The sequence below is a fragment of the Lonchura striata genome, chromosome 5 (genome assembly GCF_046129695.1).
Source record: "Lonchura striata isolate bLonStr1 chromosome 5, bLonStr1.mat, whole genome shotgun sequence".
In the NCBI taxonomy this organism is placed as follows: Eukaryota; Metazoa; Chordata; class Aves; order Passeriformes; family Estrildidae; genus Lonchura; species Lonchura striata.
Window position 1 is genome coordinate 48,100,223 of NC_134607.1, and position 27,826 is coordinate 48,128,048.

Below are 27,826 nucleotides of genomic sequence, written 5' to 3' on the forward strand. Positions count from 1 at the left end.
GATACATTTTTTGAAAGAATGTTGTATGTATATGTATACACGTTTCATAAATGTATAATATTCAAACTTAAAACCCTAACTTAGAATTCTAAAGCTTGCTGACAGTAACATATTCATGGTTTTCAAATTTGCTGGAAAAATCCTCTTTCCTAGTAGAAACAGACTTGAACATAGCGTTAAAATTTGAATAATTTCTAGACAGGTAGCAAACTGCAAGTCATTTCAGTGATACAAGCAAAAAAAAATATGAACTGAGGTAGAAAGCCAAAGATGTATTGAATTGCATGGAAGCTGATAACTAGTTTCCAACAACAAACCCAAAAAATCCATGGAAGCTTTTCACAATTGAATTAGAATAGAAACACATAGATGAGAGAAAGCAGCATAATATGCTAATTGAAATTATATTTTATCTAAAATGTCTCTTAAAACACTTCTTCATTCTGCTCATGCAACTTATCTGTGACTACTAAAAAACAATCACTCAGGTTTGGTGTGACTGTGGTCACTCTTCTACCAAAGCTGTTTTGTACATACAGTACCTCTTAACTCTTAAGTAATACACGTTCCTGCCACGGAATCTACTCTAAAAGCAAAGTAGCACTACTAAATGCCAGTGGTTAGTATCCTCTCCTTGGTAATGCAGTTCAGAGCTGCAGCAGCTCAAAATTAATTCCTTCTGCTTGAACAAGGACTGGAAAGGAAACAGTTTAGTTTAGGAACAACCAAATATTTTATTTCAGTTTAAAGTCGTTTTTAGTCTTTTTCAAGTGTTTGGAGGTTTCATCTTGATTTAAGATACATCCAAAAACCACGACAATAAAATTCAGGGTTTTATGTGTTAACAGAGGCAGTTCCCTTATAATCAGCAGTTAGTTAAACAAACATTTGTCCCGGACAAGTAAAATTACAAATTAGCATCCCAATTTGTACAAGGGATCTCCTACACTAAAATAATGTTAGCACAGTGCAGAAGGACTATTTCCCTCCCAGCCTCAAACCTCTATCCCAAAATAAAGGTATTTTTGAATTTCTTTTCTGTAACTGCCATCTAAAAAAATTAAGTAACAAAAAAATGAGTAAATTTCTATAGAAATGGTCTTATTATTTAATCGGGCCAGTGTCTGAGTGATTCATGAACAGCAGGTTGCAATTCAATAAGTAGTTCACGCATCTCTGAGTTGAGAAAATTTGAAGGGAAGGAAAAGGAGAAGAAAGAAACCCCTTCCCCACAGAACTTTAAAAACACTCTGTCCATGATAAATACTACCTAATTTACTTTGAAGCAGTTAACATCTACTCAGTTCCTTAGCTTATTCCGTGTTCACTTACAGGAATAGTTGGGCACCAGTGAAGCATTATGCTAGGCACTGTATAAATCCATAACAAAAGGACAGATAACCAGTAGCTTAGAGGAATTTACTGCACAAAGCAGTTGTGAAAGGAGTTAATTGACATCTGGGAGTATTGTAAAAAAGCCAAAATTTTTCTTTCACCAAGTAAAATGCACTGGAAAAAAGCTGCCTCATGCAGGAGCCTTTATATTCATCCCAAAGATATTTATTTTTGTAAGACTTAAGTTCCTGACCCCAAGGTCAGGAAAAATGCCCTTTATTTCTCTCCTCTTTCCATAAGGTGTCTGTCAGCTTGTGTAGATAGGTATGCACCACACAGAGAAACATATGCTTGTGTGCATTATGGGCATTTTCAGGTTCCCCTTAAAAATACCTTGTAGTTACAATGCTGAGAAAAAGATTATTATTCTAATTCCCACATGGTGATTTAGTAAGACTATGAAACAGTTGTAATTAGCTGGAGCTTAAAATAAGCAAATGGAGGAAAAAAATTTGCACTTGAGTTTAGTTTGATGCGCAGAATGAGCCCAGACAGCTACAGCATCCTTATTTGTAGAAAAATGATACTGATTTTCCAGGGAACAAAAATACTCTGTCCAACTTTCTGCACTACTCTTTAGTTCCTACTCTCCCACTAGTCAAGTTAAATTGAAAAGAACAACAGTTGAAGAGGGTAGATGGAGAGAATACTGCTGGAGAAAATGGTGCAGCTCAAATTCTCATTCTATCACCATCTTTTGACTGGATATATATAGATAGTGTTTCAAAATAAAAAGTCATCTTTCTAGAGCACCTGATTGCTTTTAACATAACTTTTTTTTCTGCCTGCTTTCATCTACCTTTCTTGGGTCAAATATAAATTCCATCTCTTTATCTGGCACAGAGAGCTCCTACTAATACTTCATCAAGATAACAAATAAGATAAAAGCCAAAACACATTTTCCATATTATTGTTGTAATCTCAGCAAATCTAAAGTACATTGTTAGGCAGAATATCAAGAAAAATTAGATTTTTTTTCCCCCAGATCATTCTATAACTATTGTTGCTGCAGGGGCATTGGAAATTTTGGAACATACGTGTTTTGCTGAATAAGGACAATAATGGTACTGCTAGTTTTGATGTGATTCTAAAACTTGGTGACAAGAATGTGGTCAGTGAATAAAAATTGATACGATAAAAAGAGGCCATGGAACAGAGACTTTATGTAAAATTAAAAGTAAATACCATCTGGAAAATCACTGCCAATTTCAGTTTCTGCCTTCTGTAAGACAAAATCATATTGAAAAATGACAGAAATCTGCAAAAGTTCACTGTATATTTGCAGTATCATAGAAAAGAAAGGTGATACAATATTATCTTCCCCCACTTTGTAAAATCATTATGTTGCCTTACTGACCATTGCTATATGTAAGTGCATTAGTTAGTAATCATTACAAGAGCTCTCCAGGGTATCTGGAAAGAGGTCACTTTACACACCAGTGAGATCTCTTTTTAATGTTTTCTGGCTCTCTGCATGGTGAGAGTTTCAGCTGACTGTTTCAGGTGAGGTACAAACTCAGCTGCTCATCAAAAAAGTAAAAAAGGCTCTTTTTTATGACTCCAAGGCCCTGTAGCTGGCCATCAACTAGGTGGCTGACAAAAGGCCAGTACAGGATACATCCTACAGCCATAATTGTGGGGACTAGCAGCATTATCCTAAGTGAAGGTGGGTGTTATAAGTTACTTCTGCTCTGGGTCAGAAAAACCCACAAATCAGCGGGGAAACAGAGAGAGGAGAATTCTGAGAGGCCATGAAAACGCTCATCTAGGAAGGTCCCAGGACTGGAACTGTGAATGATCTCCTCAAGAGAAGTTCTGACTCAACCCTTTGCTATGAAGGTATATGTAAATGAAAATTAATCTAACACCAAATGTGAAGGAGATTTTTTTTTTTTTTTTTTTGTCAAAAATGTCTATACTGCTCAAAGCAAAGCTCAGGCACCTTCATGACTGGATTGAAAACTGCACTTAGAGGCTCTAAGAAAGCCCTTCTAGAGCAGAAGGAGCAAGTGCCTGTTCAGTATAGTTGTGTCACATCTTCTCCACAGGTCAGTGCAGGTGACTTTCCCTGAAAGAAACATCCAGCATAAAACAGTTCCATAAAGACATGCTTTTGCAGAGTTGTCAAAGTTTTGTATGTACATATTTTTTATTTTTAAAGCCTAACTCCTAACATTTTAGTTGTAACGACAGGAATGACTTAGGCTATTTATATTCAGCTATGAGTTTTGTCACATTACCCTGACAATAAGATTGAGTTTGTAACAATATTAACTTACCCAAAATACAAGCTGTAGTTGCTAAATATTTGACTGCAATGGGCAGTTTTGAAACAAGAACAAACTTGCTTAGGACCAGAAGAAAGTATATTGTAGTGAGATGTGTGATATATCTCTGTGGTAGTCTGACAAACCTAAGTTTTGAAATATTTTTGCTCAGGAGAGCTGACTGGGTAAGTATTTTGATTTTTGTGGGGGCACTGGTGTCCCTGTTTGATTATCTGTTGTTACAGATCCACTGAAATAATTTGCCTGTTTGAAGAATCAGGATCTAAATCTGACAAAATCCATGGGAAAAAAATACATATAATAGAAAAAAAATTAGAAAATTTCAGTAATACTTATCTTCTTAGTCTGAAGTTATTAGGAACATGATCACTATGGTAAAGTAGAAAATTATAAAGAAGGACTGACTGGTGTTCAAGTGCTCTGCCTGAGCACTGTTGGCTGAGAGATCAGGCAACAGTGAGGAACACAAGATGTATCCATGAGCAGTGATGTTCAGAATCTTAAAAGTGATGATGGAGTGAATGTCAAATCAGTTACATGAAAAGCTATAGCCCATTTTCCTTATCATATTCACCGAAAAACACGTGGAAACTTCCTATTTTGCAATCTCCAAATCCAACCTTATTATACAGGGACTGTCACACTGAATAAATCAGAGCTGTTTAAAACCCCGTAGGCTGTTTGCACAACTCAAGGCCACCTGTTCTTGGTGCCGGTGCCTCTCTGTGACTTGCATTGCGAAGGTCAGCAACTGCAAGCCTTGGTGGCACGGCTGCCCTCGGTTACATGCAGTCACAGTCAGATTGCATCACTGCTCACACAGCGGCCTTGCTGGCCCTCCGTGAATAAATGTTCTCTGCAGACAGCACCTCTACATTCTGAGAGAGCACATTTATAAAGCAGTCACTTATTCCATACTTATTTCTATGTATGAATATATAATCAAGGAGAGAAAGTCGAACAGTGGCGCAGTTTAAAAGCTATAGCAAGGATCTGTGCCACAGGCAACAGCAAGGCAGCCTTTCCACTTAGGTTTCTGAATGCTTTGTTGTAAACATATAACGTAGGACAGGGATGGAGTACGTCTTTTAAATGCACTGCCCACAAGCAGGGCAAGAATCCACTTAGTTCTTAACAAATGAACTCCTGTCACTGGAACTAACTGCAGCAAAGATAGGTTTTTAGGCTATGTTTTCACTGAAGAGCTGACACAAGAGAGTGGTCATACCCATAGACCAGGCCTCCAGCAGAACAGAATTATTGTGCACCCAACTCAACTTAAAAACATGCTTAAAGAAGATGTTTTTTATGTATAATTCTACTCAGGCCTGAGTTCAGTTATAATGTATTTCTCAGCCTGGAGAGACAAAGAAGCAAGGGCCTACCTACACTAACATTTTTGTTTGCAGACATCAGATTTCACTTGTTTGTGCTATTTCATATGTAGTGACATGCATATGGACTCCATGAGCTCTTTGTGCTGCTCCCAAGATAGGAGAATCAGCTAGAAGATCCTGGTGAAATAAGTCATTACTTTCTTCATGAACAGCTAAGCTCATCTATCACCTGAAACAGCTGAAACTCTCTGTGAAGGTGGTCTGAAGCTATCAAAAAGAGATCTCATAAGTGTGCTAATAAAAGTGGTCTTCTCCAGCTGACACAGCATCTAGGGAACCTAAAGAGGAGGATTTGATCAGTAAAACAGCTACAGCAGATAAAGTTTGGTAATATGGAAGTAAAAACTGGGAGTACATTTATATCTAACCTAAGAATTCCATAATGAATGGTAAAAATTTAAGTACTGTTTGCATAGGCTCCACCAGTGAATGCCCTTACTGCCTTGCCAAAACACCTTACCAAGCTTTTTCTTGTTCAGACTCATCTGATATGAATGTTGGGTTCCTGTGCATCTGTTATAGGCTTTATTGGCACTGTAAAGCTGGCAAGTGGACCCAGTCAGATTCATGAGCACTATCCTTCTGACTCCAGAGCATCTGGATACTGTGGGCAGACTCTTCAAAGAACATGTAAACTACTTATGCATCAAACAGAAGCAATATCCGTGCCAGTTTAGCGTGTGGTTTTTGAAATCCAAATTCAAAGGTTGAAGATGGGCTTCTGAAGCATCCTGATTGAGAGCTCTTTGTCAAGTGATCCCAATCTAATAACCAGTTTGTGTAGTCCTGAAGGGTGCACAGAGGATGGGCAGGCTGTTCTTGATCCTTCTCCATCTATTTCACAACTGTTTGGCTTTTTTACCAGTAGAAAGTTTTAACATATTTCTGGTGCCTTTCATTATTGAAGTCTTCAGAGAAATACAGACCTGTAGACATACTGGTAAAAAACTTCTGCACCCTACTGCTGTTCTTCATTACTACCCGTGTCTTTCTCCCTTGGACAAGTCTTTTTATTCACGTGTGGTTTAGCTTTTGATGGCTGACTTACTGAACCTCACCCACAATTTTCCATTTGACTCCTCTTAAGGTAGGTAAGACTTCCTGTGTTGATTTGTTGAGAACATACACTCACTACCAGCCTACTTTTGGTAACATCCTGTGATATTTAACAAATATCTCTAATGTCTCTAATGAGCTCTGCTTCACCATTTATTATCTTATATACAGACAAAAGAGCAAGTTTGCACTTGTCTGTATCACATTTATTCTCCATTGAAAATATAACTGCTACTTTTTTTATTCTCCAACCATATAGTAACAGGTCTTACTGAAAATATTTTCTAAAAAGACAGAATATTGCCTTTTTAAGCTCATAATGGCATTTCTATCAAAATTGGTGGAAAGTATCTATACCCATTTTCTTTGCATTACCCTCTAGCTCTGCCCTGCCTGTTCATATCACTGTTCAGTTTTTAAAAGCAAAAGATTTTTTGTGCTAATAAAGGTATGATGCCAAAACTCATATTTTCTTCCTACTGTATGGAACTCTGGGTATTTCTGTTCTCTTTTTACTTGTATGGATGGAGAACCTTTTATTATTTAGATATATTTCTCAAGTCCTTTCTTTTTGACCTCTTAAGCGTTTCTTTGCTGATCAGGCCTTATACCTTTCTGAATAGGCTTTCTCCTTGTTCCAAAGTGTCCTTCACAAAGTAGTCAGCCAGCCAGCAGAACTGTAGCCTGCAGGTTTTTTAACCCCTGTGTTGTTTGTAATAAAAATCCTAAACAGTTTTGTATCCATTGACTGTAGGGAATTTAAATCTTCCTTCACACATGAGTCCTGGTGTCCTCAATGTGACTTTTAATACTGAGAAATACCTTCCGCTTATCAAAATTTATTCAAGTTTCTCCTCTGGAGAGGGAATACGTTTTGTAATAAAATTCTCTTTATCTTTCAATGTATTTTTCTTCATCTGTGAATACAAGATGAATCATGTCTTTATCATACAACCCAAGGTTATTTGCCATGGTCAGCTTTTCTGTAACAGCCATGCTGCTCTACACTGCCAACCCTCAAAGTTCCAACTCTTGATTCATGAACAGCTTGACCATCAAAATTAAGGACTCTTTAATAAGCAATGAACTTTGCCCTGAAAGATTTGGCATTGGAAATCCCTGTCTTGCAGGTTGACCAGCAGTGTGCTTTAATGCTGAGAGGAACAATGAAATAAGAGGAATGATTCAGCCATCAGATTTAGGAACTCCTCTGTTCTCTAGGCCATTTGCTGAAGTTTTTTAGTTCTAATAATGTACCACAGATTAGGCATTTTTTTATCAGAAAGAGAATGCATAAGGTGTTGTCTTTTTTACTATCTATACTGGCTTCAAAGCTGAAAATGACTGTTTTTAGAGCTTTATAACTATTTCAGCTTTTCAACACCCAAATTGGAATTTTTCCTCTCTTTATAAGAGACAAAATTTTAAGTAAAATCAATTAATTGTTGTTATTATTTGTGACATGTCTGGATAAAATATTTCCTAAAATTGTATTGAAATCTTTTATTTGATAAAAGCATGCTTTTGGTTACACATTATTCAAAATAATGATTTAGATTATTGACAAAAACTTTGCAAATTTTTATGAGAATATCACAAATCTACAAAATTTCAATTAACCTTAGTTTATATATTTTCAGCGCCTATTGCTTTGTTTCTAAAGTTGGGAATACATGTAGTAAACAAGGCATAAGAAAACATTCCGTTTTAATTAAATATAAATATGCTCCTCAGCCAGTCATCTCAGATAATCTTGGTGAGGCTAATTTAATATACTTTTTAACTGCAGTGATATTCAACTTTACTCACCAGTTCTGAATACAGCAGCATCTACCTACTCCTCCTTTTTATAATACAGGCAGCACAGGTAAATTATGAACTAATCATTAATAGTATGAGTTAATTTTTTCCCCTACTGAAAAAAGGTCTCTCTAAACTGCATGTAAAAGATTATTGAATCTGATTCTTCATTACTTTCATTCATGTAGATGTTCAAAACTGATGCAAAGTCTGAAACCAACACAATCAACATTGTGCTCTCGTAACGGTTGATCCCACACGACATAAGGATTTGGATAACTTGGGTTGTATGAGATAGGGACAAGTTAAAAAGGTATCTTCTTCTGCTGAGAGTGAAGAGAAGGGAGAGCCCATAAATCAAAAACCATAGAGTTCTTAGAAAGATTTGTGGTTAATGGCCGACAAATAGTACCCTACATTTTATTCCCATTTTTGTAACCGGGTTGTGACTAATTCTAAAAGCAGAAGGAAAATTAAATTGAAATTTAGAAAAAGTACAAACATCAGATAATTCTTTTCTTGAAGGAAAGGTCTATTATGGTGAGCATCAACCCTCATTTCTCCCTGTTTTTCTATCAGGCAAAAATCCCAGTCAGTGTCAGCCTAACTGTTTGCTGTTCTCCTCCCATTCCCTCATGACCAGGCCTGCTGTGCAGTACTGGAGCTGAAGGTAATCAGTTTAGCACATGAATATGATTTGATTATTTTTGTTTTACATAGGCTATAAACCTGTCCAATCTGTTTTAAAAATCTTTTCAGTGTTCAATTCACTTAGCTTTTGCTGATTGAATTCCCTGCCTGAAATATATCAAGCATCTGGGGTTAAAATAGGGTAGTAATTTTTATTTTTTCACTTTTAAATGCAAAGCTCTCTTAATTTCTTGAAATAATTCTTCATTAGAAATACAAGGATTTGGTACAGAGGTTCCCATTAGCACTGTATCTGAGATTTTAAATCATGTACCAACCTAATATGACTTTAGTGGATTTTGTATGTAATATTATCCTTCTTTGCAGTTCAGTCATGGTCTCCTGCTGGCTGGCACTGGTGAACAGGCTACAGGCAGCAGCTGCTGGTTTGACAGCCAGTTCTGTTCATGGAGATGGTAACTGCAGGGCAATGCATGCCCAATAAAACAAGCTAAAGTTGTCAGGGGATTCCTAAACAAGACCCTGCTATGTTGAAAAAGAGTCAATCTCCAAATAAACTCTAAAAGGTTTCTAGCAGTCAGGATGCAAATGGAAGTAGTCTTGCTTTGGAATTTTACATAATAATTTAATTTAATCCTTCCTGTGGTGTTTCCCAGTCACTGATTTATTTCTTTGATCATAATCTGCTAGGACAAATGTCAGGAAATATGAGTCTACAAAGTGATGTGAATCTTGTTCCCTATCGGAGATGTGACTATGAGCATTATCTTCAGGATGTTTTCTTTCTCATGTATTCATTTCTGCTCAGTGTTTTTCTAGTCTTTGATGACTAGAAAAGCTTAAAAACTTTGAATTTCAAGCTTAAAAAAAAAGTTATATTATTCCAACCCTGGTGATGAGTGTACTTTAGCTTGCATTTCAAGGTAGAGAAAAGCCATAGTAGCATGGATATAACCCCTAAGGTTTATTATTATGTGGTATTTGCAACAAACTATGGCCTTTGGCTTCCATATTGTCTTGTATTTGCTGCAGCTCCATCATGGCATGTTTGATGAGACCTACTTGTATATTTCTGTCTCACAGAAAACATGGCCATTTCTTGCCTTTCAGTAGTTTTACAGCCTTATGAGCTTTATAAATTAGACTGAATTTTAAATACAGTCTTCAAAACAATACATGTATGCTATCAAATACACAGAAATACATACACATATTAAAAAATGCATCCATAATTTAATACAGACTATAAATACAGAAATTTATATTTGGACATCAATATTTTCTGGTTCATTTAAACTTTGCATTTACTAATTTAAAAATAGAAAGCTAAAGAAACTAAGAAGCATTCAATCACTGTGGAAGCATATATTTTATATCCATTTGACATCTCATGTGATTACAATGTGCAGTTGAGGTCATTACACTAAAGGGAAAATAAGGGTAGAATGTAGAAGACAGTGAACCAACAAGAAAATATTTTGCTACTGCTAATAATTTGGTGTCAATTGGGTAAGGAGTTTTTCTCTTGATAGTGAAGTCCTAGCTTGCTTTTAATTAATGTTGCATTACTCTTTTTAATAATAGCATCTATTTAGGATACCATTAATAACAACATCTATTGAAGACACTAAGTCTTAGCACTAATTTAATAGGAGCATTAAACAGCATCTATTACATATTCCCAGTTAAATTAGCATGATGCTTTTTAATGGATGTTTTAATATACATTATTAACCAAATATTATAAAATTAAAAGAGAACTCAATGGATTCTTTGAGTTCCTGTTGTAATACTCTGTGAAGCCACTGATTCTGAAAAATAACAGTGTTATGTATTTTTAATTTAATTTAATGGCATTTGGCAAGAGCTACAACATGCATATGCTTTTATAAGGCACAAGATAAATATTCATTGAATTAAGACATAGCTGTTTTAAAACCTATCTTACATTTTGATCCTATGGGTCAAATTCTTTATTAAAGGGTTCTTTGTAAACATCTGTATACAAAGAGACCTAGTTACACTCTTTTTACTACCTGAAGTATGTTTGATTTCCTGCTGAAATCTCTGAAAATCATTGAGAGTTAACACTTCTTCAGAGAAAGAAACATTCTTTTACTAAATTACTATTTCTCTTATTTTTCAAAAAAACTCTCATTTTCTCTTGTTTGTTTGTGAAACTACACAGTGAGTGTGAAGAGTGTCTCAGTTCCGACTTTTTCACCAGTTTCAAAGTGCAAAGCTGTAAAACTCAACTGCTCACAGAACTGCCTATTAAGCTCTCATATCAGTCAGCAAACATTTAGTACACAGGCAGCAGAATCTGAACCTTCTCCTTATTGATTTTCTGATTGTGAGCCACATTTCTGAAAGTATATATTTTATCCACGGTACACATTATTGTTCACATCAATGAAGAAGGTCATTGGTCATTATCTTTCCATTTCAGCAGCAACTGTGATCAATTCCCATTTTCCATACCGGTCTTCATTCCGCTGTGGGAATGTGGTAGATGCCTGTCATACATTAAAAAACTTCAGAGAAAAGTGGCTTGTGTAATCATTTAGCTGACATTTTGAATATGTCATCAAGTTTTACATTTGGGTAAACCTTTTTCTAGAAATCTCTGAGTCCTATACAACCAACCCTCCACAAATTATTATATAACACCTCAGAGTTAGCCAAGAACTTTCAGCTAAATTTCTCAAATCACCAGTGTTTTCTTTGGCATCCTAATGGTCTTACTCGAATACAAATCTATCATTTCATGCAGCAGACAAAGCTGGCAGACCTAATAGGAATTTCCCTTTGGACTTGCTTGAGAATATGAATCCAACTTTCACTGAAGGACTAAGCAAATACCTTCCCATCTCTTAGACATGTCAGGAAGTGTAAATGAAAATCTTTACTTTCTACATAGCTCTCTTGCTACCTGTCTATATACATCTGCCACTTTGAGATAAGGTCATGCATAAATGGTGTTTCCAGGTTGATCTGTGTGCCTTTAGAAAGTACATGGAATCAGTAAACAAGGAACAAAACTATGAAGGTATAGCCTGAAAGTGGCAAAGCAAACATACAAATCAAGAAAATAAAGGGTTTTGTTGTGCTTTCTAAACACTTAACCTTTTAAAATTATGTCTTAAAATAATGTGTCTAAAATAATCTTTTGATAAATGGGAGGAATATTTTTCCTGTAACAGTGAACTTTGCACTGAATTCTCTAATGTTGTGAAGAGAAGCTTCTGTTGAAAGAACTTGCCCGGAGGTTCTTTCAAGAAAAGAAAACACTTTTATTTATAATCTCCAGAATTCCCAAAATGCAATAGTGTACAAAGACCCTTGGAAGTAGACTTTATAATAATATGGGAAAAAACATATGAATTCCTGCTGTGCTAAGCTGGTTTGATTATACTGTAAAGCCCTTAAAATCTTAGTTTTATATATCTTTTGGGAGAAAAAGGAAACTTAAAATAGGCCTTCATAATGGGCCTATATGAGAAAGGAAGACACTGGTTACTACATGTGCCAGTTTGCCTTGCCTTTTCTTCTAGTTTGGATGAAAATAGCTCATACTTGTAAATCCAGGGAGAGAATGAAGTAAACACAGGAGTTCAATATTTCAAATAGATGTCGAACTTCTAAATTTCCATTTACCAGCCTCTTCCCTTAAGAAAAGAAAAACTGCTTCAGGCAAGTTCTGCTGCTCCTATTATCTGGGCACAAATCTCTCCTCTTATTTTCCAGCCTTGGTCCTGGGAATGAAGGGTTGGGCTGTTACTAGGCTAGGCATCAAGGGGGAATGGGGAACCTCGGTTACCTCTCCATGTTTCCTGCCTTTATCTCTGGACAAGACAGAACATGTCTCCAGTGCCAGAGAGAGGCAGCCCAGGACTTCACAGGAGTGCCAATTGGAGTGTAAAAGTTCTTTTTAGCAAGGCTTTTGATAGTCACTTACTAGAAAGGAATGGGTCTATTGAAACTGAGTCTGTTCCTGGAACTGCCGCATGGCTCAGGACAGGAAGGGGAGCATGGGGCAGCGGGTACCAGTGTCTCCTCTGCATAGCATGGAAGAAGCTAAATTCCTCCTATTCAGGACTTCATTAAATACAAAACATTTGTTGGATAAGGGATGCTGACTTCTTGGCTTGCTGAGCAGGATACTTGCCTGAAATGCAGATGACCCAGATCCAATTTTCTGTTCAAATTCCAGTTCCAAATTGGATGCAACAGGGACTTGAACTTGTAGCCTCAATTCCCAAGAGAGTGCACTAACTTAAAACTTAGTAGCTAGAAAAACTCCTTGGATTTTTAAAAAATTTTAATTTTGTTACAGGGATTCAGATTGGAGCCCATAAATGCTTTTAGCTGTAGTTTCACTAAAACAAATACATTCCTATAGAATTTGATTAAAACAGATCAGCATTTTCTGCCAACATCAATGAATCAAGATTATTTTGGGGAACTGCATTAATGAAAAATTATTTAAAAGAAGGAAAAATTGAAGGGTAAAAGAGGAGAATGACATGGGATCAGAGATAAAGGTAGATAAGCCAAAATAAAGTCATATTTGGAAAGGAAACAAAAACTTCCCTTTTAAAAATATCTCTAGAGCATTCCTGGTTGAACACCTGTCCTGTTTACAAGGCCAATAGACTTTCTGCTCACCAGTGAACACCTGATCAGAGAAGGAGCTGATCATTAGTTCACTGAGTTAACAAAGTTAGGTTCAATCTGGAAAACTGCATTTACAGCCAGAAATCCATCAGAGCCCAGTTTAGGCTCAAGACCCTTGATGTCTATAGTAGCCAGCAGTGCTTTTTCTTCTAGCTTTTCCCTCATCTTCTTATTCTTACACTTTCTAATGTATATCTCTATAAGCATCCATTTGTTTTTTATACTGCCAGAATTCCTTTTAATTGCACTGAGTTTTTTTTTTTTTTTTTTGTCTAGAATTTTCAAAATCATTCATTAAGGAGCTTCCTGCTTTGATCCTTTGAGTATAGATGTGCTGATGCATTTGCTTTCCTCAGAAAGACCAATTTAATCTTTTGAACAAATCATCAACATCAAGGGAAGAATTTTGCGTTCTAGTAGTCTCAAAGTGAAAGAGGTTACATTTGTTAATGGGACGATCTAATTTGATTACAGTGAAGAAGGACAATACTTGGAAAATAGTAGTGAAAATAGTTTTCATCTCCCCCGCACTATTCATATACAAAACAGTATAAATGTCTAATCTTGCCTGTTTTCCAGCTCAACTCATAGGTAGCTTGTGGCAAAGTGAAACATTGGAAATTGCAATGATTAGGCAAATGGTTAAGAACTATTACAGATATATGCAAACCCAAGGATAAATATAGTCTAAATCTATAGTTCTGTCAACTGTGTTTTACAGATTCTGTGCAGACTCCTTAGAAATGCATGAATTCTAGACCAAACAAATATGATGAGAATACAAACAGTTAGGAACACAAGAACAGGCTACTAAACTGGAGAAGAAAACTTCAAACCAGGGAAAGCACCAAAACTCTAAACCACAAGAAAGCAGTCACATTTACTGAGATACAACAGGAAAGGTATAGAAGAAAATCTTAAAGATTTTTTCTTGAGAGAAACATAAAAATTTGCCTTCTGACATTCAACTGAGTTAAAAAATTAATTTTTGTAATAAAGCAATACTGCCACTTCAGCATATGGCAAAATACATGGCCCATTCAAGCCAAACAACTTTTTGTTCATCCTTCCTTTCTGATAATGATTTGTTATAAGTTCAATTAATGTCCATTCTTGTGTATTGGTATTGTGACTAGACTGATGAGAATTTGAGAATCTTTAGGACTATAACTATTAAAAAAAATCAAAATCCTAAAAGACTGGCTTGAAAATTAAATTTAGAAAAATACATTAATTTGGGGATTGAACTTTGTGTTATTTCACACTTGGGTGCTGGTTTTTTCAAGCTTTACTGCATATTGTTTTTAAGCTAGCTGTAAATGTAAAAGGAGTGAAAAAACAAATCTGAAATATTCACAAAATTCCAAGGCTCAGAGTAGAACTGAGAAGAGTGCTCAATGCCAAGAGAAAATGAGTTGTCTGAAACAGAATTTCAGAATTTTTGTTTCTATTTGTTGTTTTACTGTGGGCAAATTACAACACCAATGTCTACTGGTTCTGTAAAACTGTGCATTTGAAATATTATCAATTAATGAAATGTGGTATATTAATTTGGAATGAAGTTTAAACTGCATGACTCATGTCATGTTGCATCATTCCAGATAATTTGTTCAAAAAACAACTTGTTTTCTGCAATGATAGCATTCATATTTTGGGACACAGTCATTATTAAACTGGCTTACAAATTTTGATTGTGGAAAGGAATACATCTGCATTCTGTAAATATATATGCAATTACCTGAATTCCAGCTACACTATGTTGATTCTGCTGTTTTTTTCCCTAATTGGAAAGAGACAGATCTGCTTTTAAAATAAGCAGATGGACTTTCAAACTGCAAGCTTGAATGAATCATTGAAAAAACAAAAATGGTAGAAGACCGAAATTGTGTGGTGGAATCAAAAACAAGGATATGCAGAACACACATCAGAAAGTATGGATGCCAATGCAAAACAATTATGCTAAATGTGTTCTAGTGCTGTAGGATCACTAGCATTTTAATAACAGGAAACATCTGAGAGTTTGTTTTATAAGCAGGATGCTATGTGGTTCTAGTCCTCATGGGAGCTATTGAGAGGTGCTAGGACAGGTTTCAGACAAATCAGTTTTTAAAACTTGTAAAAAATCTTTCCTTATTGGTATTCCTGTAACATCTGCCATGGCAGGCGCAGTCTGATGGGGTCACAGCCCTGATGTGAATGTGATCTCTTAGTCAAGACCCTGGGAAATGGATGGGTTTAGGCTCACTTTTTCAAACCCAAAGCAGGAGACAAGTTTATGACCTGGAGCCCTACCTACACTGTACAAACGGAACCTAAATAAAAACTGTGTTAGTCAGGGCATCCTAGCACAAACACAGCTATAATATGGTAATCTGAATTTACAGAATCTTCAGTGTCCTCCTCCACATCCCTACCATCTTGTATTTCCAGCACAGTTCCACTGGGAATCTGTCATCTAGAGATTGGCTATCTTTCTTCAACCAAGTAGAGACTGAGCATCAATAAAGGTACCTTGGATCTCTGTTATTAGCTAGATTTGACACTGGAAAACTGTGGTTCTGTTTCCCACTGCACAATGAGCACACATCTCTGGTTTTGGAAGTCAAGTTTCAAATCTGCCTTATTTTAACAGCAAACTGGTTCTGCTAAGGTAAGAGCCAACCTGAATCCTTGAGATGTGAAAATAAGTGAAACCACTTTTAGAAATTTTTTTGCTGCTACGAGCAGCAGTTTTGTGCCTATCTACATCTGACCTTCCTCTTTTTTTTTTTTAAACAGTAAGTTTTATTTAAAGCAAATTATAAAAATAAATTTAAAATTATTATATTTTTACTGTAAGCATTGGGTTAAAGCTGAATAATGCATTAACAGGTATCTGTCAAGGGATACCAAAAATACAGAAGCAATTTGTTGAGAGAAACCTGAGATTCAGCATCTCCTGAGTAGCCATACACTCAATATATTCAGCAGCTTCTGAGAAGCCAGACTGACATTAAATTAAACTGCTAGAATAGGATGTTCCAAGAGAAGGGCCAGCATTCTTGGGGCCAATGCCATCAAGTGAATATATAAAGAAATAGAAGAAAATTAGGGCATTTAACTGAGAGGTTTGAATTTGAGAAGATAGGATAGTCAAGCATCAAACTAGCTTTACACTCCTAAATTAGTTCTAATTGAAGAAATGTGGGTTCTGGTAAATCTGCCTTGAGACCAGTAAAATGTTCAAATGGAAAACAATAAGAACATGTCCCAAACCTGTCAGTCATCTAATGAGCAATGGATTCTTGAGGAGTTTCATAATGGAAAATTTAGGCTAAATAATGCAATCTGCATATGACAAGTCATATATAGAAAGTCTTGTTCAAGTGCAATTTAAATATTACAAACAGGGTTAGATAAGGAAAAATAGGGGAAGAAGTTTAGAAAACTTGGAGTAAAATGATACAGCTAAATACAAAGAAGACATGGAAAGGAAAATAATATAAAAAAAGCAAACAGAACTACCATACCAAACATCTCTCCCACACTAGGAAGAATAAAGGCCAGGAAAATATCAGAATGACCTTTATTTAAGCCATTAAACCTACATTTAGATACCAATAGAAAATGGAAGTTCAGTTTTGATCATAGACATTCTCAGACTTCAGATTACCTGTGTTCTTTCACTAAGAGCTCCATTTTAGAAATTCCAAGTCACAAAAGTCCCATATTTCTGTTATATCTGTGGAAAGATCTTAGTACACCATTATAAGCTTAACAGCATGTCAGTGCAATTTATTACATGATTCAAATCAGAATGTACTTTTGGAAACCTTCCCAAAAGTTTACAATAGTGGATTCTTACTCTTCTACTTTAGGACTATAACATTATACAATGCATTAGAGGCTGAAGGTATAGAGCAAAGAAAAGGCTTAATTACAGTTCCTGTGTGGAAGCTATAAATATATGGCAAAGATGAAGAAGACAAGAAAAGAAACCAAAAACAAACAAAAAAATAGTGATTAGAAAATCACCTTAGAAATGACATCCTGAGGCAGAGGATATTGATGATGAATAGTAATAATATTCAGTCTCAGATAGTGCTGATGTTTCCAGCAAGAGTTGCAGAGATTATAATTGTATTAGTCACTTTTCTGTGGCTTATTAGGAGAATTTCAGTTCAGTCAACTCTCCAGTTCTGGCTCAAGTGTTATGACCTGAAGGCAAAGATTACTCTGATATACTTTCTATCATGAAAAAATACATTAGATCTATTTTTTAATTAGAAGACTAAACATACATAATTTTCTGCAGCAAAAGTACTATAGGAGGAATTGTTACTGAAACTGTATTAAAAATGTAGTTCTTACTGTGACAGTGAAAGAATTTTGCATATTTTCAGGTTGCTTCAGGGTATTCCAGCAACCCCTTGAAGTTAAAAAGAATAATATCAAAAAGAACCTTTTTCATCTTTTTCCAGACACCAGACAGTACAAACTCCAATTCCAAAACAAACTTTAAACTCATTCTCCATGCCAAGAGTCTCTTAATTGCTATACTAGCTTTACTACTACTAGAGTAGCCCACTGTAAATTTACTATATCCTTTACTGCTACAGTGTGTATCTTCAATACTATACTGTTACAGCTCTACTAGCTTTGCTAATTTATTTATTGTTTTATTTTACTTTATACATGGTTTCTGGTTTATTTTAGAAAATACACTGATTATTTTACTTTTATATTAATTTCATTTCTAATACTGCTGTATTAGCTTTACTGCTTTATACTAGCTTTATTACTACTATATAGGCTTTCCTACTGCTGTAAGAGAGGTAAGTATATAAGTTATCATAGAGCTCATAACACTTAATTGTAGAAAATGTAAGTGCCATTCTCCCATCTTGGTGTGAATCTGTGCATGACTGCTTGGAAAGGAAGACTCCAGTGTATAATGAGAAGGCTCAAAAAGTAAGCAAGGAATAGGTCCTGAGATATGTACTCCAAGGCTGGATTATATGAATGAACATGGAAAGCCTAATTAAAAATCTAGAGCTACATTAAGTGTTGTATAAGTATACCTGATATACTTTGCAAAGGTGATTCATAGACTAAGTCTGTATTTGGTGCACACTTGAGCTGCATCCATGTTGTTGCAGTCTGCAGGTTGTGTCCCAGATTGGTTTCCCCTTAATACAATATCTTAGTGGTTATAGATACTTATAAACCACTATTTTGCATTTATTGACCCTGAATTTCTGTTTGAAACACATGCTGTAACTGTCCCAAATACAGGCGTAGCCCTCTGCTTCCCAAAGCCCATAGAGCATTACGGCAATCTGAATCTGCTCTGCAGACATCCTGCAAGTGAGTGGTCATTCATTTCCACTCTTCCACGTGAAGAACAAGGACAAAATCTTTTAAGCAAATCCTAACTTCCCTACCAGGATAGACTGGGCCATAGCTGCATGAGTGCAATCTGTTCTTTGCTGTCTGGAAACTTTGGACAAATGAAATTAATTTCAGATAGTGGAAAAACATCCATCTCCAGGCCTGGAACAGCTTAAAGCAGATTTTCAGGATGACAGTGAATTTCAGGACAAGAATAATTGCATTTGCCAAGTGCTTGGTATACCTCTGAAGCTCCAGATCTCAGAAGGATATCATTACCCTTTCAAGCTTAGTCACTCCTGATCATTAGTTTGAGCTAGGAGAATCTACTGTCAAGATCATAAAATTGCTCACAGACCTCATGTATATCATCCATAATGGAATGGTTTCAGAAGAATCCCTAGACTCCTCCAGGTATTACACAGCTTCCCCAAATTTTTGAAGTAATAAATGGTGTTCATATGACCAGTAGACCACCACCCTAGGAGACACCACTCTCTATCAGGAGGGATGGCTGTGGCCCCTCAGAGGGTGGTTCATGGACTCCCTGACACCAAATTCATGAAGGAGGTGTGGGAAGCTGACACATTTTGGCTGATTCTGATGAAGGATGGACATGCATGCGCACAGCCTTTCATTTTCTCAATGTATAGTTGTGCTTCTGAGTCATGAACATGAATCAGCAGTATGGTGTTGCAGCAAAAGCGGCCAACTAAATTCTTGGCAGTGTCAGCAAGAGAAGACCCAGGAGGTCAAGGCAAGAAATCTATCTCTTTATTCAGTACTCATATGCATCACATCTGGTGCATTATGAGGAGGTCTGGAGGGCCACCTGCATGACTTTAAACCCTTCATCCTTCATGGCACTCAGAATTTGACTGAACAAAGCCCTGAGGAACCTGTTCTATCAGGATCTGCTTTGAGCATGTGGTTAGAACAGATGACCCCTAAAAGTTTCTCAAAACCTCATGACTTCATGTTATTAGCAGCAAACCTTCATGGCCATGAAATTTAGCATGGGAAGGCATCAAATCTCTTTTTCTCCTCACATAACTGTCTAACCAGCACCAGAAATAGGAACAGAACCTCAAATGGATCCCCTATATACTACAAATACAGTTCTCTGTAGTCTGGCATTACAGCCTCCTTTCTGGAGGTCCTTCCAGAAAGGTACATAGATTTTTGAGATCCTTGTGGAGGAGTGTAAGCTGACATGAGATATATAACATCCATAGTGAAGTGAGACAAAATATGCCAAAAGCATCAGCTAGTCTGTGTACTCATGCTCTGAGAAGCCTTTCCAGGACAGCCACTGAATGTGTTCACCAACACATAGGCAGTACAAAAAGCCAGTGGACTATGCATTCGTGGCAAAAACTAGGAGTGTAAAAACACCACAATACTGAAATACTCCAAATAGGCTCGATCAGAGAATTTTTCATGTTCTGGTCATTACTAGAGGGCTGGTGCGGATTTTCAGGGCAGGTCTGCTGACAACAGTTTGAGCCTGCCCAGCTTCATACACAGGTGAATCTGTTGCCACTGTGCCTCCTACCATCTATCACAGGTCAGCTTGCAGAGTACAGTGTGGCACAGTAAATGAGACATTAGATTGTAATTAAACTGGCAATTATATAAATAACTTTGGCAAATAAACTTTTTTCCTCAAAAGAAAACCATCAAGGACTTTTTAGAAGTGACTTCAGGAAAAAAAATCAAAAAAGTTCTATTTAAAAGAGTAGAATGGAAAGAAAACTAATATAAATCTCCTGGAAAAAGTAAAATGTAAACATTTTGATGAACTCTGATGAAAATGGCATGACTGCTTTCCTTAAAAAAAATAGAAAGTTAGGTCAGAGATAAAGCTTAATAATTTTCAGAAGAAAAGCCAAACTGAAGAGGAAGCTAATAAAAAAACAGGTCTTAGCATTGAACAGGTCTTTTTAAACTTAAGATGAATGATGCTCTAAAAAAAATCCCTCAGGTTATTCTTCAGATACCTTTGTATTTATGAGGGAATAATGATGATAATGCCTTTCTGTGATTATGGTGGGAAAGTGTAGATAGATTCCTGCAGAAGGAAGAAAGGAAGGAATGAAGGAGTCCACTCAAAGTCCCAGAATAACTTAATCTAAGCTCTCATCTTCAGAAAGAACATTTTAATTTAGAGTTCCAACATCAAAGACCATATGAAATCACCATTTCTTTGAAAATCCACAGTAAAGGACAGGGAGATATTAGCCAAAATCCTTAAAGTAATTAGTACCAAATACTCCTTTGGGCTGAACTTCTCCCTAGGATCAAATTACTGAGCTCAAGTTAGCAAGCTCTTAGTCCAGTCTCAGTGTGTTTAAAGATGAGCTTCCAGTATAAGAACCTTTATTATCCCCATCCTAAATTGCTTTTTAGTCTGTTTTTATTATTTTCTTTTCCTGTTTTTAAATTTTTTTTAATTGTGCTTTTATCCAGGAAGCAACATTCCTTAGTAGCTACTTCTGTTCACATACAAACAAGAATGAAAACCAAACCAATGACCTAATGACATTTCCATTCCTCAGCAAGGAACTGCTTTATTGCTGTGCCTCATCATCTGTCATAATTCTGACTGCAGACTTCACCTCCATACCTAATAGAAAATAAGCAATCCTGGTTCTTGCAGAAAAGCATCTAACATCAGGCTGTAGAGGATGGCTGTGACTGTTCAGACCATTTCACAGAGGACTGGCAATGTTATCCCAAAATATATTCTCAGATGAACAGAAAGGACTGAGAAGGAAGGTAAAAGGACTGGCAAGTGAAGAGGCCAAAGGCAAAAAGCCTAGGAAGGTGATAGGGGATTCTCAATAGAGATTTATGGGCAGCTAGGGAAGATAACCTCGCCCCAGACTAAGTAGGAACTATTGAGTAAAGAAGAAACTATGTCCCCACAGTGCAACTGGAGTTTCTTTTACCTTAAAACATTGTGTATAAATTCAGTACTTGAATTAAAATTATGCATTGCTACATTAACTTCTTTAGGTCTCTGAGGCAGTTTGATTTATAGAAGAGAACAGTCATGAAAACTGTGCTTTTAAGGTAGCAAGTCTTACTACAGATTTATACCTAACTGTGAGGAGAATTAGGCTCACTGGGTAGGATTTTTCTTTGCCTAAATTTTTTAAAAAGCAAGAAAGGTCTTCTTTTCACTAACATATTGTAATAAATAAAAATTCAGCTTTGACCTGGATAAATATCTATCAAGGTTTGCAGAAGAGACATTACTATTGACCTTATCATCTTAACAACACAGTTGGAGAACTCTATTTCCTTCTAATTTATACTCACAAAATTTGAAGGCTATGGCATATGCTATAGAAAAAAGTAATACGGCAAACAAAACAATTCTTTTAGTTTGTAAACAAAATGATGTTTCTGACAGAATTGCCAGAGTAAATGCTATCTTACCACATTGTATGCTGGCTAAGATATTGCTATGAAGAAAGCAAAATTCAGAAATATTTTCTACGAATTATATTAATGAAGCATAATTTTAAGTTCATTTATCTATGTGGTTTGCAAGCTTTTAAGTCTAATAAAAGTCTAGACACCAGAATTTACAGTGACTGCCTTATTGTAAGAGAAGTAAATACATTTTTTAAACACACAGAATACTACAAAATAATGATTACTGTAAAAGAATAATACACTTTCTTGATTTGGCATTTTAAATTCAAATACTAAGGTAATTTTACTTTGAATGAAATGACAGTGTGAGCTAAATGAAAACAAACTCCCTTGAGAATTATTTATCATGCTACTAATATTCAGAAGTATTTTCTGAAATTTAAAATACGTTAATTAGGTCTTTAGTAACTCTATCCCATTTTTAATTCACCTGGAAGTTTTTGGCCTACTCTGCATAGTTGGATGGTAGAACTTACCATGCTTTATGGCTGGGCTGGCTTCCTGGGGCCGTATGTCTGCTGCAAAGTGAAGGTTTCATGGACATCTCAAATTAGAGACATGAAATCTAGGAAGCCTGAAACCTTAAGATTTTATCTCTGTTTCAGTGTTATAGTCTGATACTTATATTATTTACTCTCACTCCACTCTCAGGGTGGTGTAAACATAAGCATATTTTGCATTTAAAAGTCAATTTGTTTGAGTCTCTCCATACAGAATTATGCTTAATTTGTATTGGAGACATGGAATGTGCTCTCTTATGTGCATTGTGATAGTCAATTCATACTGATTTGAAAAAACATTGTTTAAGTCTCAGCCCTCTCCTCAGAGGTAACACTGACTGCCATTACACAGATCTTCCACCTGTTTTGCAAGGTCACTCCTAAAAATTAAATTAGAAATGACATTTTGCATTCTTTTATTACACAGTCATCCATGATGCATACAGTAACTGTGGATTAGAAATTTTACATTGAGTAAGCCATAAGGTAAGAAGATTGATAATATCTGGGTGTTCTGGAAGCTAAGAGTTCAGTAGTTTGTCATTTTACATAGTAGATTGTGCCTGAAAAGGAAACTGGGACTTCAGCTCATCTTAGCTTAACTGAAAAGTATTTTTTTCTGGAGTGCCATCCTGAGCACCTCTTTGGTGAAAACTGACTTTCAAAGAGGGGAGGGGGATTAGGAATGCATATCTGACAACCCAAAAGAGAATCCCTGAACTAGGGGCACCATCTACAGGGGAACAGACTGACACTGACTCAGATCAGTTCATGCATTACATAGCTGACATCTGTGCAAAGCATATGCAAGTTGGTTTGGCTACACTTGAACACCCCCTCAGAGTACTTCTGTTTTCATTTTCATTTCTGCTGCCATAGTGTCCAGGAGCCCTGGGCACAAAGCAGGAGCTCTCAGTGTCAGCTGCTATACAAATGCAGACTAAAGGAGATCATCTCTGCCTAATCAACTTAGAAGCAGCAGCAGATGTGTACAGATCAAACAGAAGAAAACAATGAAATCAGATGACAAACTGAGACAAATATCAGTGAATGGACTAACAAGTTCTTTGATTTTACCCTTTGATTTTTAGCTATAATTAAAACCACAAACCCACAACATTTATTCTCCACTCTCTCTACCTAAATGGTAATCATATACATTGTTAGAAAAATAATCTTCAAAGATGATTTGCTTAATGTAACACTTCCATTAGTTGTGTATAGTTGAATAGTTACTCCAGTATTTATTAATTTTACTGAAGGTTAATTGTCACTTTAGGGACATAGCTTTCTTTCTCTGCTTTCATGTCTTTCATTCTAAGTGCATCATCACCACTCAGTAGGTATTATGTAAACTTTACTGAAACCAAGAGTGTGACAACAGAACACCAAAATGGGATTCCAAGTGTTTAATTCTCAGCTATACAGACCAGCCCTTGTATACCCAGTAAACTGGAAAAAACATCAAAACAATAAATAGCCATTAATATGTTAAAAGAAATTTCAGAAACACATTCTTAAACTACTGCAATAAGAGCCTATTTTTAAAAGCTGTTCCATTTCCCTAAGCAAAACCCAATTCCTTTATCTTCCCATAAAAGTACTTCTCTAAAAACTAACTTGATGATGGAAAAGACCAAATCAAAGCACAAAACAGAAGTAAATGACATTATAATGAAGAACAAAATAAAATAATTTTTCTGTTAAAGACAAGGATCTGTAACCTTGTGACACAGAAAGCCAGTTCAGTTAGTTTACAGATCTACCTGGTAAGTAAATTAACATGCTACCAGTTTTATTTACTTATTTATCTGCCAGTGATTTGCTCTCATTATTTACCTGACTTCCCATCTTGTACATCTATTTGTGGCAGTTGTGATACTTGGTCACACAAAGTGTGACCTACAAAAGGAAAAAAGTCAAAGACCTGATTGCTTTTTTGATGTGTAACAACTCCTGTTGCTCCTGAATTAGCCTCAGTTCAGTGACTGCCATTCTAGTATCTGCTCTTCGTATGCCATAGAACTTGCCAGGATAGGCCCAAGAATACTGGTTTCATTTGCTTTGGCCCAGGCTTCCTCCCTCTTTATGGATCAAGCAGGAGTCTTTCATTTTCCAAATCTAATTTTTATGGCTCATATTGCTTTCTAATCTTGAAGTCACAATATACAGAAAGTGAAAAATAAAAATAACAAACAAGGAATCATTTCTGCTCTTGCTTTTTATTCAAAATTTTGCCTGATTCTCCTGTACCTTTGTCTCAGTCTAAGTCTAAAACAAAAACAGAACATATGAAGAATATAATGGAGCCTAGCTCTCCATTTTTATGTAGCAAGATACCTGATGGAACTTCTGAATGGCTGACAGTAATTAAAATTATCTTCTGATGCACTAAAACACATAAAAAAAATTAAAATGCCAAAGAAAGCAACAAAATAGGGTTTACAATAGAATTTCTTCTGGATTTGCATGTTTCTTCTTTTTTCTCATAATAGGATCCTTTCTTCTTCCCTAAACACAACCATGGAAGAGTTAATAATAACAAATACAGTCATGTATGTTTCATGATTTTAGAGGCTAGCATTTGGCTAGCACTCCAAGCATTCATCAAATGGCTCCTGAGCTCTTCTAGAGCATCTTTGTCCATTCAGGATATGTATGTCATTCCTTAAGCCTCACAGCTTCCTTTGGTATAATTAACATAATGACTGGATACTAACTACCCATTTCCTTGAAAATGCAGTAGTGAAATAAAAATTGCAGGACTGAAAACCACTTTCTGTATGAATTAACCTTTGAACTTGAAAGAAACTGAAGGAAGCAACTTTTCAGCAATTCTTTCATTGCAAACAACCAAGCTCAGAAAATAATAGGCAAAAACTCTCCCAGCCACTTCGACAGCTGGTTTAAGTTTTTTGTTTGGTTGGTTTTTGTTTTTGTTTGGATTTTTGTTTTTGTTTTTTGAGGTTTTTTAAACATAGCAGAACAATTATGTATGGGCTACCCCAGTCAGAGAGTGCAAAAGTGATGGTATACTCTTCAGGACTACTACTAGATAGCATTTCTGTTCCTTGCTATCTGTACATTAAGGAAGGGCCATTGGGCTTCAGTGATGTTTCTTGTCTTTGCTCAAATACTAAGACAGCATATGATGTGTCATGCCTTGTGAATGTCAGACTCCCACAGACTTCTGGCTGTGTGGCTGTTAGGAACTCAGCATCAAGTCCTCATAATTACTAGCACTGAAATGTGTGGGTTTTTTAACTGACCAGATAAATGTTCCTGGAGAAAATAATCCTTGGTATCTCTTGTATTGGTACAGAGAAAACAGCAATCCTTTTAAATCGTACAGGGTAATCTGAACACAAGTGACACTTCTGCATATGCAGTTTAAATTATGGTTGTTCCTCCTTTCCATAGCTCAGTAAAAGCTTTACAATGTAATTTCTTTTGCATTTGCTTTCCTTCTCTCCTCTCATGGTCTAATGTGCCCATACAAGAAAAACTGATATTCTGACATAACAGACCTAAGAAAAAATGCGGTCAGAAAAACTGAACTGGAAAAGGGCTGTGAATTTTAGAGTCAAATCCAAACATGAAAGTATGGATGGGGAATGGCAGAATACAGTTCTATTGAAAGCACAATAAGTCACCTATGAGATGTGCCTGGGGGCCGTGTGACTTTCTCAGTTACCTGCTGACGATGGCATACGGGCTGGTCTCTTTGCCAACATCTGCTATCTATATTAAGATGTACTTTAGGTACTTTTCACTCTCAGTGTAATAACAGAAACTGACTAAATGGTTGTGAAATATATTACTACTTTCTTAAGTTTTCTTAGAACAACTGTAATCCAGCAGGATCATATACAGTAGCACATCAAACCTGAGCTACAACCTGTATGTTCAGTACCCTGTAACCAATTAAAGGTTAGGGGAAACACATACAGAAATACCACCCTGTTGTGTTTACAATTTTGCAGGTAAAATTGTTTTCCTCCTCTTTGAGGAATATTGCTTGTTATCCTCTTTGAGGGTATAAATGCAGCAGTAATATATGCTGAGGAACAAAGAACTTTAGTCTGTTGTGTTTTTAAAAGCTAAGCTTACATCTAAATCTATTTCCATTTCCCTCTGGAACCTGAGCAACTTTTTATGTTATATTAAACATCAGACAAATAGGATAGATCTAATTAAAAGTTGAAGAAATGTGCTTCCCTTAATTGAATTTGTTACAGTTACATTTTGCAGACCAGTGTTAATCAAAGCTCCAGTTCAGAGTGGATGGATCAAGGGAATTAGGTTAACCCTTGCACGTCCTTACCTGAACACGCGATACAGTCTGCTCTCGCCTAAGCCACAGAAGCCAATTACGACTCACCCCGCTGGGTCGCGACTGCCCGGGGCGGCGGCAGAGAGGGGGCTGCGCGCCGCAGGCTCGCTAACAGTACCAACTACGCCTGCCGGGGGTCGCCGCCGCCCCGCGACCTACGGGCGAGGGGCACTGCCGCGCCTCGCCCGGGGCACCCGGCTCGCCCGACGGCCGCGGGGCTTGCGGTACAGCGCGTCGTGCCGGCCAGCGGCAGCCCCGCGGCCGCCCGGGGATGCCAGCCTCGCCCGCCGCGCGCGGGGATACCCTCCTCATCCTCCCTATCCTCATCCTTCTCCTCCGCCCGCGGCCGCCCGGCCCCGCCCGACGGGGCGGACGGGGACCCGCGGCCGCGGGATGGGCGAGGCCGGCGCGGCGGCTCCACCCTCGGTGGGCGCCGGGCGATTGGCCGCGGAGCGCGTCTCCCCGCCCCGCAGCCAATGAGGGCGGCGGGCCGGGGGTGATGGGCTGCCTCTCGCGGGAGGGATTCCTGGAGACGCTGCAGTGTGGCGGCGCTCCCGGCGCCGCGCAGCCCCCGTGCCGCCTCCGCCGCCCCGCCTGCCTCGCCTTGCCCTGCCCGCCGGCGGCCGCCACCGCCGCTGAAACTTAACGCCCGGCGCGCCGCCTGCCCGCCGAGCGCAGGGGGCTGGGGCAGCCTGCCTGCCGTGCCGGGGGCGGTCCGCCCGCGCCCCGCCGCGCACCGCAGCCTCGCCCCGGGAGCTGCCGCCGCGGGGAGAGGCTGAAGGACGGAGCCGGCTGCGCCCGCCCCGGTTGCCAGGTAAGGCAGCGCCCCGGAGCTGCCCGCAGCCGCGCCCGGGCGGCGTCGCCGCGGGCGGGGGGGGCTGCCCGCTGCGCGGGCGGGGGGAGCGCACATGCTCC

At 37.5% G+C, this 27,826-nt stretch overlaps 1 protein-coding gene and 1 long non-coding RNA gene across 7 annotated transcripts in view; one reads left to right on the top strand and one right to left on the bottom strand.

Moving 5' to 3' along the window:
* The window catches only part of LOC110469417 (uncharacterized), a 76,413-nt gene extending 49,374 nt beyond the window's left edge, over positions 1 to 27,039 (bottom strand). For all 3 annotated transcript variants that reach the window (XR_002465244.2, XR_013340017.1, XR_002465245.3), the window contains exon 1: positions 26,903 to 27,039. This is a non-coding gene — a long non-coding RNA (uncharacterized LOC110469417). The remainder of the gene's footprint in view (positions 1 to 26,902) is intronic.
* A 557-nt stretch (positions 27,040 to 27,596) lies between these two features.
* Positions 27,597 to 27,826, top strand: part of SYT1 (synaptotagmin 1) — a 327,942-nt gene continuing 327,712 nt past the window's right edge. For 2 of the 4 annotated variants that reach the window (XM_021528113.3, XM_021528116.3), the window contains exon 1: positions 27,597 to 27,725. The gene's annotated coding sequence lies outside the window, so the exon portion shown is untranslated. The remainder of the gene's footprint in view (positions 27,726 to 27,826) is intronic. The other 2 variants (XM_021528115.3, XM_021528114.3) reach the window with 2 other exon arrangements.